The 12,818-nt window shown below is 36.0% G+C and overlaps 1 pseudogene; it reads right to left on the bottom strand.

Moving 5' to 3' along the window:
- Positions 1–767: 767 nt before the first annotated feature.
- LOC115419930 (receptor-type tyrosine-protein phosphatase T-like) overlaps positions 768–12,818 on the bottom strand; it is a 58,061-nt pseudogene continuing 46,010 nt past the window's right edge.

The following is a 12,818-nucleotide window of genomic DNA, read 5'->3' as shown; positions in this document are numbered from 1 at the left end:
AATAAAAGAAGTTCTAACAAAAATTCTGTTGAATAAAACAAATCATACTTGATGATTAAAGAGTTCAATGGACTGCATCATTTATCACCTGTATGTGTTACAGCAACACAGTGACACACCATACTGTTGACTAGATTAAATATACTCAAATAACAGACTGAAATAATCTAAGTAAATCTAACTAAAGTCTACCAAGTGCTCAAAATGTTTTTGTTAATTTTCATAAGTGTATTTTTTAAAATAAATATTTAACACCTCTAAATATTTTTTTCTTGCAAAATTTCTTTGATTATGTTAAATATTTCATTTGCATTAAGTACATTTAATCAACTTTTTAAAAAATAAATTTCATGCATGATGTCCACATTTGTGGACACATAGTTGAAGCTCACTTTCCAAAGGGTTATAAAGGCAATATTCTCCAAACCACAAGGGGGAAGTCTCTATAGACCCTAAGCAATACAATGATGAAAAATATCATCTTAGTTTTAGAATTTGGACTTGCTCTGTGATCTGATAAAGTGAAATATCTTCTTAATAAAACCATATTTAAAAAAAAAAAAAAAAAAATCAAAATGCATTTCAACTTTAGCCTAATTTTGAGGAATAAAATCAATAAAAAAATCAAGATACTTTTTTTTTTCATAATTCATGCATGAAAGAGTTAATGTGTTACAACTGTAAAATCTGCTTAGTAATATGTGTCAATGTGTTGCCATCATTTCTTTCAAGTAACCAGCTGAGTTTTTTGACAGTGTAAGTTTTAGGACTTGTTTACAGGATCTTTCCTCATGAAAAGTTCACTGATGTTTGGTTTTTCCTTCTGTGACATTTCCAAAATGTCTGGTCTTTTTTCTTCTTAAATGAACTACCTCTTCTTTTTAAGCTAACAGGGATGACATTTTTGCTTATTTGTTTTTTTTTTCTGTCTGGTTGGTAGAGTGTCCTGTAACAGAGCATTCCATGTACACATGTACACGTCCCCAGCAGCTGTTTTCTATCGGTTTATTTAAGGTGGACATTTAGATCCAATCTGCAGCCTTAGTTTATGAATGGACACTTCGCCCAAAGAAACATAAAACAATAATCACTGCTGAAAAATGACATGATGCTTTTTTTGTTCATTTTGTTGTTACATTAACAGCAGTTGAGAATGGTGATGTGGGTTTGTAATGTGTCTGGTGTTTGATGTATGTCTGTTTGTTTGTTTGACTGTGGTTGTCTTATCTTATTTACAATAAGGGTGAATGCACACTTAAAGATTTAGAAGATTTTTTTTTTTCCCTGCAATCTCGAAGGGTAAAAAGAAAAACTGAGCAGAGATGACAACATTTACTCCGATTTTTCCCCCTCTTTGCTGTTTTTTTGTCTCCACTCTTCTTCTCGTATCATAGGAAACACTGCTTTTTCTTCCTGCACCTACATTTGAAACCCATTTTTCCCTCCATTTGCTAAAACCAAACCACATCATAAATTACTTCAGCACTGTAGGAAATAACCCATATTAAAATTCCTTGTAGCCAATTAATTTATTGAGAACATTATAACCATTCATCATCGAGGCTGTCATGTAGCAGTAGCTGCGAGAATATTCATCAGCTTACGATTTCAAAGAAAAATGCCTGTAATACTAACAAGCAAATCTATTTGTTTTGCTTTGATCCAGTTAAGTGAATCACGGTCAACAGCGATCGTGTCTGAGCCAAATAAATACTTAATTAGTTTCCTCACTCAGATAGAAGAAAGAAGAGGGAGCGAGTGCAGAGAAATGTAAAAGTTTCCAGAAAAAAGAAATCTTGAAGTGTACATCCATCCCTCAGAGGGAGACAACATTCAAGGCGTAGAATATATCTAAAAAGGAAATACTGTACAATAGTCACATCACAGCCCAGCAGAGGACAGAGAGAGAGAAGGAAAAAGTGGAGCTTTTTTTTCTGTTTAAACATCAGCTTTTGTTTTTTGAACTTATCATTTTTTCTTTTTCTTTTTTCTTTGTACAAGCATGTAAAGTCCCCAGTAGGGCTGGAGCGAACACACACACACAGAAAACCCACCAGTGTGTATGTTTGTCACTTTTTTTTCTCTTCTGTACAGGGTGTGTGTGTTTTTATGTGTTGTCACAGGCACACTTATAGATACACACTCTCAAATATGCAAGCATGCCCACCCATGCACACACACACACACACACACACACACACACACACACACACACTCTCACACACACATACGTACAACTTACAAGCACACACACAGGCAACACATGCTCACAGGTTGGGTTCGGGTCAACATGAGAAGCAGTTTTGCACTTAATGTGTCCCGGTGTTGCATTTTGAGATCAACAGGCAGCTTCAACAGAGAATAAAAAAAACAAAACAAAACAAAAAAATAAAATAGAGAGAACTTGAGCTCGAAGCCGGATCAGATCAGAAAGAGCTGAGCGCTTCCAGGGCCACTTCATAGCAGAACTTGTACTGTTCCTGCAGACGAACAGAATGAAAAACACGGGTAAGTAAAAAGACTGAAAACTTCAAATAAACTGAACAATTTTTCACTTCATTCTATAACAGGGTTTATGCAGGTCATTAAAAAGCATTAAGTCATTAAATAGATTTTGTAAACATTAAGGCCTTAAATGACATTAAAAAGCATTAAACTCGATGTCCAGAGGCTGATCTATCAGGTGGTCAAGTTATTTCTGATGTTTCTGAAACTGGATCAATTAAATTCCATTTTGTTTACTGTTTGTTGACTTGTTTGAAGGAAACTGCTGGAAGAATAGTTACCAGTCTATAATTTCTGACTTCTCTGGGGTCTCCTGATTTAAAAACTGTGTGATTACATCTGTTTTCTAAATCTAAGTCTAAATCTCCACTGTCAGTTTTGACCTCTTGTCTCTCTCTCTTGAATCAGGCCAAACTTAAAGATACCGTGTACTGGAAACAACAACAATAATATATTGTATTACATAATCTAGAAAAATTACATGTTGTGTTCCAACTGTCCACTACTAAATGTGGCAGTTTATTATTATGAAACAAAAACAGGGACAGAGCATCTGTCTAAATCTGTTTTGGGAATAGACAGTCAAGGAAAAAATTATTAGACCATCAAAAGTCATCAAAAACAATGGTTATGCAATCAAGTACTAAATCCTGTGTGTATCATGTGACTAAAACAGACAGAAAAGAAAACATGGAATGTCTAAAAGCACTGTTTTTGGCAGTATAATGCCAAAGGTATTGATGTAAGAACTGAAGTGATTTTGGTTATTATCAAGAAAACATGAAAAATGGTTAGATATCAGCTCTGAAATTCAACTCTTATGAGCTATTTTTGTTGTTTTCATTATATTTGTCCAAACAAATGTACCTTTAGTTGTACCAGGCATTAAAATGAACAAGAAACTGAAGAAAACAAGGGTGGTCTACAAAAAATTTCCACAACTGTATACACTGCATCCTGACTAACATTTGAGAATTTGTGCAGTAAAATGCACACACACACACACACACACACACACACACACACACACACACACACACACACACACACACACACACACAAAAGGAATTTTTGCAAATTGGATCCAAATCATGTTTGGAGGTGAAATGTGATTCCACTCAGATTTCTACAGATGTGTCTCAGTCTGGACACTCTGGTCATTCAAATTGGATTTCACAGTGTCTTGTTTCACTCACAATGTGATATACAAGGATGATGTCAAATCCAGAGAGACAGAAGTCACTGATCCATGCTGCTACTGGCTGAGTGTTAGAGACCATAATATGGACCATTTGTAAAATTGTTATTGGCCTGCACCGGAACTTGGAAGTGCAATTGTGTGGATTTTGAGGTGATGGACCTCAATTTTTCATGTCGTTGCTACCATAGCAACCACAGGTGAAAGATGTGTTCAGAGCCTTCATTTCAGTACAAGTATCCACAACGCAATCTGAAAATACTCCAGTGAAAGTAAAAATTGTGCATTGAAAACTTTTGTGGGATAAAACTACTCAAACACTACCTCTGAAATGTAATTAGAGTCAAAGAGTTCATTGTCCAATAAAATATGCAGGGTTTTGTTATTACATGTGATACTTTTGAGTCATTTCCTGTTGCATTCATGTGGATGTTACATTTTGCTGCTGTGTATGTTGTGCTAGATTGAGCTCATTTGTATGACCTTATAAACTGATGGGAGTTTTATCTACAACGATGAATCATGTTCTGCGAGATCACTTATTTGTAGTGTTATTTTCCTATGAGAACAAGGTATATTTAGAAAGTCAACTTTATATGAGCTCAGAAAAACAGGCCTGTTTTCAGGTTTGTCCTAATGCATTTTACAAGGAATTCAAGAGTGCTTTTAAATAATGTTATCATCTCATGAATGAGGGGGAAAAAAGGAAAAACGTCATTAGAATACATCAAATATGGAGATATGTCCTAACTCTAAAAAAGAATTAAAGCTGTTAGAGAAATTGAGTAGAAAAGTGCAGTATTTGCTTCTGAGACATATAAAGCTCTGGAAAATAGAAAGATAAGTAGCGGCACCTTAAATGTGTACAGTCTAATCCACCACTGTCTGGTCACACATATACAATATGATCACTTTCCAAAGACAGTCTGTCTTAAATTTGAGGAAAAATTCCATAAGTCTGAAGAAAACCTGAGTGACGGCGTACAAGTAATTAATACTGTGAAATTAAAATGAATGACTCTGTTACATGAGTAATCAGAGCCCAAATACAGTATACAAAGAAATATTAAATGAGGAATTCCAGGAAAAAGTGAAGCTCAGAGAGGCTGAAACCTAATCTCTTCAAAATCAAATTTCACCCAAGCCAATAAAACAAGACAGCCTTGACAAATACTGAAAATCTTCGCGTGCTCATGAGTCTAATCCACCTACAGACGCAAAATGTTTTCCTCTGAGTGTGTGACTTTCCCTTAGTAGACCTAGAATTTCTTCTGTGTGTGTGTGTGTGTGTACCAGCATGTGTGTTTGGAGGGTCAATCAAATAGAACATTTCTTTATGGAGGAGATGAGGAAGGTGGTGAGACAGCTGCTGCCTTAGTGTGGGTGTTGCAGAGAACAGAAATATGCATGTCAATGGAAAGTGCTCCAGGTGTACAGAAACAGAGAACAAGTTCGTGACCACACAAATATAAGCAGGTACAGAGACATTTCAATGCCCTGGAAAATTTGGACTCACCTTACAAGGTAACGTTAGTCAGCTGTTATATGTTATGAAACAGGGGCATTAGTCACCTGTTACCTGCCAAATACTGAGCCACCATTCCATTGGCTGGAAGGTCTCATTGGCTGCTGAGTTTCATGTGTCTCCATCAGCTCCATTTATACTTGTCAGCTTGACTTATTAATAAATTACTGCCATTTAACCACCGTCATCACATCTTAACAACCAAAAATGTTTAATTTGGCATCAAATGAACTGATTCATCTAAGTGTAAAACATGTGCTGTCTGATAATATGACAGTGCTGTGTTATTCTAACTTGTACAGCAGTACTTCATGACCCGAAGATAAACATGGAGTTCTACTCTGGTGTTTCATGATAGCATTAGTTTGAGAAACAGTAATAAGTATGTGGTCATTTCTTATAATTATACCGTATATCGGCTAAAATTTGCTTAGAGGTCTTATTTCTGTCTTTGTGCATAAGAAATCAATATAAGTGAATCCCCAAAGGAACTTTGTGTTGGTAAATGCAAGTTATGCAAATTTACAGGATTTCAGTTCTGTTGCCACATGCTGATGGTCATATGAACTATGTTTTCAGCTCAAAAATGTGTAATTTCATCACAATTAATGCTATATTTTCATGTCACAAATGGCCAAGTTATTTTTAACTGAATTTACCTGAAAAACAAATATTCTGTTCTTTTAGATTCCCCAATTTTTCTTACAAGATTATATAGTGTTATGATCTCTCCCCCCCCCCCCCCCCCACCCCGGTCGCAACTCTTTTTTTTTAAGGTATGGTGGCAGAAGGCTCTTGAGGACGTAAAGGGGCGTTTGTTCAAACACTATATTATCTATGCACTAAATGATCTAGGATGTTAGATGATAAGATAAAAAAAGCTAAGCATCTGAGATGTAAAAGCAACAACCTTGGAAAACTTACAAAATAAGGAGTGTATTGTTTAGAAGTACATTATAAAGTGCTGCTTAAAAGAAAAAAAGATTGAAGATTAAAGATGAACTGATTACCTAATTTTATTATCCCTGCAGGGAAATCTGATCTGTATTTTGCCCTTTCCTAATACACACACAGCACCAAGAATTAGCATTAGCATGAGAGTAGTGAAGGCATTATAGAGTCAACTCCAGATCTTCATCAGCACCATAGTGAGGGGCACGAGCAGGAGAATTCACCTATTTTCACCTGTTTTAAAACCAGGAATGCCGAGAGCACAGAGGAAACTCCAGAACAGGTAAAAACATAGAAGGGCTGAGATCTGACTGAGAATGGAACCCGGAACCTTCTTACTATGAAGCGGAAGTGCTAACACTACTTGATCCTTTACTCAAGGAAAATATAAGGAAACACTGAGGAAATACTCAAAAAAAATAAAATGAAAAATTAATTCCTAATTTTACTTGAGCACAGTATCAGTAAAATGTGCCTCAAGTAAAAGTTTTCTAATGTTATCATATAAGCATATCATATTTTTTGTGAGTGAAATAGTGAACTGTGGAGTACAGGTATATGGTTGTATAAAATGAAAAAACTTCAGTACAAATTTCTCAAATTTCTACTGAATGTTGATTCCTGATTAGATGTTGGTAGTTGGTAGGGACTTGATAGGGACTATAGGCGCAAAGATGAATTTAATTTAAGATTAGTTCTAATCAGAACTAGTGTGTTAACCCATGGGGAACCATGGGTTCTAGACGTGGTAGTTTTTATGCTGGGGAGAGCTGACTTCTGGGAAAAAATGTTAGTCTATAATTTATAAGTACTGACATAAAAAATTAATTGGTAAATCATGATATTTATTATTTTACATATGATTTTATTTTGATTACAACTGTTTGAATTCTGATTCTGATATTTTACATATTTAGTTTATGTAATAGATTACAACTGGTACTGATGATATCCTGGATTTCATCATTATAAATACCAAGGGTGGGATGTGAAAAGGGAGGCGTTTTTAAAATCCACATCCTGTCCCTAAGGGGCAGGATGCTGGTCCCCCAGCACAGATATTTGTTGTGTAGTCCCGCATGCTGTACCGCATTAGTCCAGCAGTCGCCGCCAACGTAACTGTAAGGTTAATGTATTCCAAAATTACGAATATCTCCCAAAATACTGGTCCTATCAACTTGCTGTTTTTGCTAGGCTCTTCCTTGACCAAATATACATAAATATGCCAAACTGCAGCAGTCAGCTCTTTCCTGATTTTGTGTGATGCCCGAGACACACACACACACACACACACACACACACACACACACACACACACACACACACACACACACACACACAAACAGAGTCCATTTCCCTTTTAAAATATAAAAAAAATCTAGGTAGAATATGAATAGGGGAGTAACAGTTCTGAAACCACAAATCCAGACATCCACAGTCTCTGGCTTACACTTCCATCTCTTGTATTGGGACTAAACTGGTTCGTTCTGTCGTCCCAGTTATATGTGTATACTGGACAAATCATCCCAACTTCTCATTGCAGGTTCTTTCCACTGGATCAAAGGAAATTCTAATGAGCTGTATGTGAGTTCAATAATCCTTACCATAGTCTCCACCATATTGGTCTTGTTGTTCCTCAGTGTTTTGACAGTGTGGAAAACATCCACAATGTTCTGCTGCTGGATCATCTCATTGATGCTGCAGATGGCACAGAACGTTCCAGAACGTCCTCCACCAGTACTGTACAGAGACAGAATGAAGAAAAAGAGAGGAGAGGGAGAAAAAGGTGAGGAGAAAATGTCATTATCATCAAACATCATCATCTAAAAAAACGATGGGAACCAAATTAAAGAGAAGGATGACCAGAAACAAAAGGAAAAGGTTACGAGCAGGTACCAGACAGCATGTAATATGATTAAAGTTGAGTTATTCTTCACAGAACTGGCCTTGTCTCACCTCAGAATCCTACAATTTAGATGCGTTTATCAGTGAATTTAATGGTTTCTTTCATACGATTCCCTGTTTTTCTCCTCCTGCTTCCACTTTGCTGCCTTGCTGTGTAGAGGTTGATTGTGTCAACCTTTGAAAACTGCGCCTGAAACCTCAAGAAAACTTTGTATGGGTTTCAATATTATGACAAATTGTGAGAAGCAGGATTTATTTGTTGGTTAAAGTGTGAAGGCCTGTGTTTATATGTTTGTGTGTGTGTGTGTGTGTGTGTGTGTTTGCGTGTGGGTGAAATGAGTTTCTATTTTGAAAAAGCCAATTTTATGTCTAAGGGTAACTGCAGCTGTGCGGTAGATTACATTTAGAGACTGAATAAACTTCTTCATGAAGGTGATTTTTTTTTTTCTGGGCATTAGTTGAAAAATGTGTTTTTTTTTTTCCTAAATCTGGTGAAACATTAATTCAGTCATCACCAAAAACGACTTGTTAATCCAACGTCTTTTGCTCTGACAGTCTATAGCCCTTTTGAAAAAGCAAAAACGGAGTCGTCAGGGGAGTATTAACAGTACAACCAGAGATCACTATTTCCATTGGTACAGTACTAGTTTGGACTTGGAACATCTCATTAAAGTATAACTGCTTGATTGTGTTCACTGACAACATTTAGGGTCTGAGCAAAATCTGCAGCAATATAGAATCACAAAGCAACTGCTGAGTCATATAAGGTTTTAGAGTTTTTTGTACTACGGCAAACAAGTACAGGACCAAAACGCCCCTGTATTTTACCCACCTAATGTATAAATAGTTAATATCAGTGTATGCCATATTTAGTTTTTGACCACTTTGCATTCGGATGGCCCTCTCTGAATAAGGGCCTGGCCATATGAAAGTGAACATAAGGGTCAATTTCTTTTTTCTCTAAAACAATATTTTTTGATTACTCAGCATGAAAGACAGAATTTGTAGTTTCTAAAACTGTGTTTATTTAATTGGGACCTGAATTCCAACTGGATATATAAGAAAATATATGAGAATACAGTGTAAATTGAGAGCAGTAAAAGTTGTAAATGTGTGTATACAGCATATATTCATTAATGCAATAGCAATGTGTCAATAAATATGTTCAAAATATACAGGGGTTGGACAAAATAATGGAAACACCTTCACCTCAAGATGATAATGCCCCAATCCATACAGCTAGAATTGTTCAAGAATGGCATGAGGAACATTCTAATGAAGTTGAGTATCTCGTATGGCCGGCACAGTCCCCAGACCTCAACATTATTGAGCATTTATGGTCAGTTTTAGAGATTCAAGTAAGACGTCGATTTCCACCACCATCGTCTCTAAAAGAGTTGGAGGGTATTCTAACTGAAGAATGGCTTAAAATTCCTTTGGAAACAATTCACAAGTTGTATGAATCAATACCTCGGAGAATTGAGGCTGTAATTGCCGCAAAAGGCGGACCTACACCATATTAAATTATATTTTGTTGATTTTTTAAGGTGTTTCCATTATTTTGTCCAACCCCTGTATGCCTGTGTCTAATCTTATATTTCATAATAATCAAATACCATAATTTTGAATGTTATGTATTACAAAAAAACAGCAGAACGATGTGTATTAAATATAGTAATGAAACATATGTCACCAAAGACTGATACTTTGATCAGTATCTTGATACAATCTTTGATTAGTTGGGAAGCACTGGGATCCAGATCCACTCATTGCCATCACTGGGGCTTCTAGTGCTTTACCATCAGCCAATACATATGAGAAAGCTGCTGTTTTGTTTGGTATGATGATTGCTAAAAAGTTGATCCTGAGAGTGTGGAAGAAGGACTCAGTGCCCACGTCTGACCTTTGGATGGGGGAAGTGGAAACACGCAACATCTGGAAACACAAAGGTATTATAATGGTGACAGAGGCAAAGTGTTTGACCAGATATGGGACCCTGTGTTCAAATTTCTTCAATAAGGTGGCTGATGTGAGTGATTGACCTTGGTGTTTTCTGTATTACATACACTTTTCTTTCTTTTATTTGATATATGATTACTAATTTGTAGCATATTAATTTACTGTTGTCAGGACTGTGTTGCTGTAAATTCACTGATGTGCGGGAGGGGGGGTGGGGCTGTTTTATGTTTATGTTGTGTTTTGTAAAAATGAATAAATTTATATTTAAAAACCAAAATGAATTATGAATTAATGACTTTTAAAACGAAACTAAAAATGATATCAGTTTCATTTTTAGATATAATGTACTCTCATCTCATTAAATAAAGTGTGGTATGCTTTAGCATTTAGAACAGCATTTTTTGGTATTTTTTTCCAAACCTTGAATAACTGCTGTATATTTTTCCTCACTCCGTTACTTTGTCAATGATGATAAATTCATGTTTTTATTAAATATTTGGTTATTATTTCTCAATGGCATATTAAAGTATTTGTTTAGACCTACAATTTGCGCTATTCTGGTTGCTGCTAAATTAATTTTGAAAAACAGATATGGAATGATTAGTGTTGCTGCACAGTGTTTTCTCACTCCGTTACTTGCTTGGCCAGGCCCATACGTGCTTTTTAAAGCCACCAAACTCCCTTGACAAAAAGAACAATTTTGCTTGAAATTGCTTTACTTCTTTGTTTTTCTGAGTGGTGTTGCATCAGTTCAGATCCAAGGTAGATTTTATCAAAGGTGTGTGAAAGAAACGTAATATATTAATTTCCCTATTGCGAGTGGATTTTTGATGGTAGAGTGCAGCTTTCAAGGACAAATGGGCCATCCATATTGAATTAGAGGGAATTAACCTTTAATTATATGCACATTTCATGATGTAGTGAAGAACCCAATGGTCAACATAGTGTCGATATTGGCCTTGCAAGGCTGTGGATGATTCAAAGAGGGGGCAGAGAACTGTTTTCAACATTTCAACACCTCACTGTTAAAGGTAGAACTAATATTCAATACAGTTAGTTATATTTTGATATAATTTACTTACAGTAGGTTCAGGCTATTATGTAGTTTATATCTCAAAGGCATATTGAAGTGACAGCGTTTCTGTAAAGTGAACATATTTGACTTCATTCTAGGTTGTAAACGTCTAAATGGATTGTATAGTGTGGGGAAAATGCAATGTTACAGAGAATAAAAATAAGTTGACTTTTGTATAATAGAATTAAAACAATAGGAACTGTAAACTGTATTGGTAACCACAGTCTCTGTAAAGCCAAATTTCAGATATCAATCATCCTTTTCAATGCCAACACTGAAACAAGTTCACCAATACAATCTGAAAGAGTAAAATGAGTGACAGGAAATGACAGGCTGGATGTGAAGGACAAAGGAACCCGTTGATACACAGTCGAATAAAAGTGGTGCTAATGGATTTAAAACATTTGAATATATATTAATATCTTAAATGAAACTTTTAGACAGGATGTAATTGATACCTTTCTGTGATAGAAATAAGTTTCCTGACGCAAACATCCGTGTGTGTTTACAGGCTCAATCAGTAGTCAGACCACCCACCATGAAAAGAGCCCCAGACTTTCTCCCCCAGTGGTTCCAGCTGAGATCCTCCAATATTCACACTGAATAAAACATTCAGCGACTGAAAGGTGGAGTGGCAGGCATCACAAAATCACCCGCTGTATACCTACACTGCCTTTAAAAAGTCAGGGTGCTGCACTCGGCTCTTTAATCAGCTGAGGTTATACATAGATATAAGACATCATGACTTAAGACGTCAGAAGAATGTAGTGTTTGATAACTAGACTTCCATTTGCGATGTAAATACAAGTGGTGCCAGGCACAACAAACCCCGCCCCTTGCACGTATTGTTGCTTATTTTGGCATCGATCCAGCTGATGTCATCACGTCTATGCATGTGCTAATGTCAGCGTATCAACTGCCTCTATATATGTGCCAAATTTGAAGTAAAGTGAAACAAAATTAATGTTTTTATAGACATTTGAAATTTCACCCATTTTAAGTAAATGGGAAAAAAAAGATTAAAAAATTTATTTAAAAAATTTTAACTTTGACCTACTTTTCCCAAAATGTAATGACATCTATTCTGGGTCACTGGCAATCTACAAACCAAATTTGGTATGAATTCAGCCAATAGTTTTGCTGCTAGAGTATTAACAAACAAAGAAACAAACAAACCGAACCAAAAACAATACCCCTTGCCTCCCCTTCGGGTGATGGGGTAATAATTTAATCAGAATATATTTTCATTAAACAACTGACTTGATCACATGGATTTTTCAGACAGGGTGACAGAAGTAGTGCAAACCTCTGAACAGGAAAATAATCACAATCAATAGTCACATGACAAACTTGTTCTCTCTGATGTATAATAAATCTAGTCCGGGTGCACTTGTGGGCCTCTCAAAAGAGGAACATGAGGTAACAGGACTAATTTCCAGGCCACAGTGATCCAAAAACTCCAAATAATGAAACGTTCAGCTGAGTGTTTTAAATGATGCACGAGGGACAAAGAAGAAGGGATGACCTGCAGAAATGAGGCCAGAACATTTTCATCTGTTGACTGGCTGGATATAGTATGGGATTTCAACCAAACACGGTAGATTTTATTAGAAAAATTGCAAAATTATAACCTGACTAGTGTGTTTTTGGTAAGTTTGACTGACAGCATTAATGACCAATGTTGCTTCCAAAACCAATCA

Source organism: Sphaeramia orbicularis, chromosome 5, assembly GCF_902148855.1.
Source record: "Sphaeramia orbicularis chromosome 5, fSphaOr1.1, whole genome shotgun sequence".
NCBI lineage: Eukaryota > Metazoa > Chordata > Actinopteri > Kurtiformes > Apogonidae > Sphaeramia > Sphaeramia orbicularis.
This window is presented reverse-complemented; position numbering and strand designations above follow the sequence as displayed.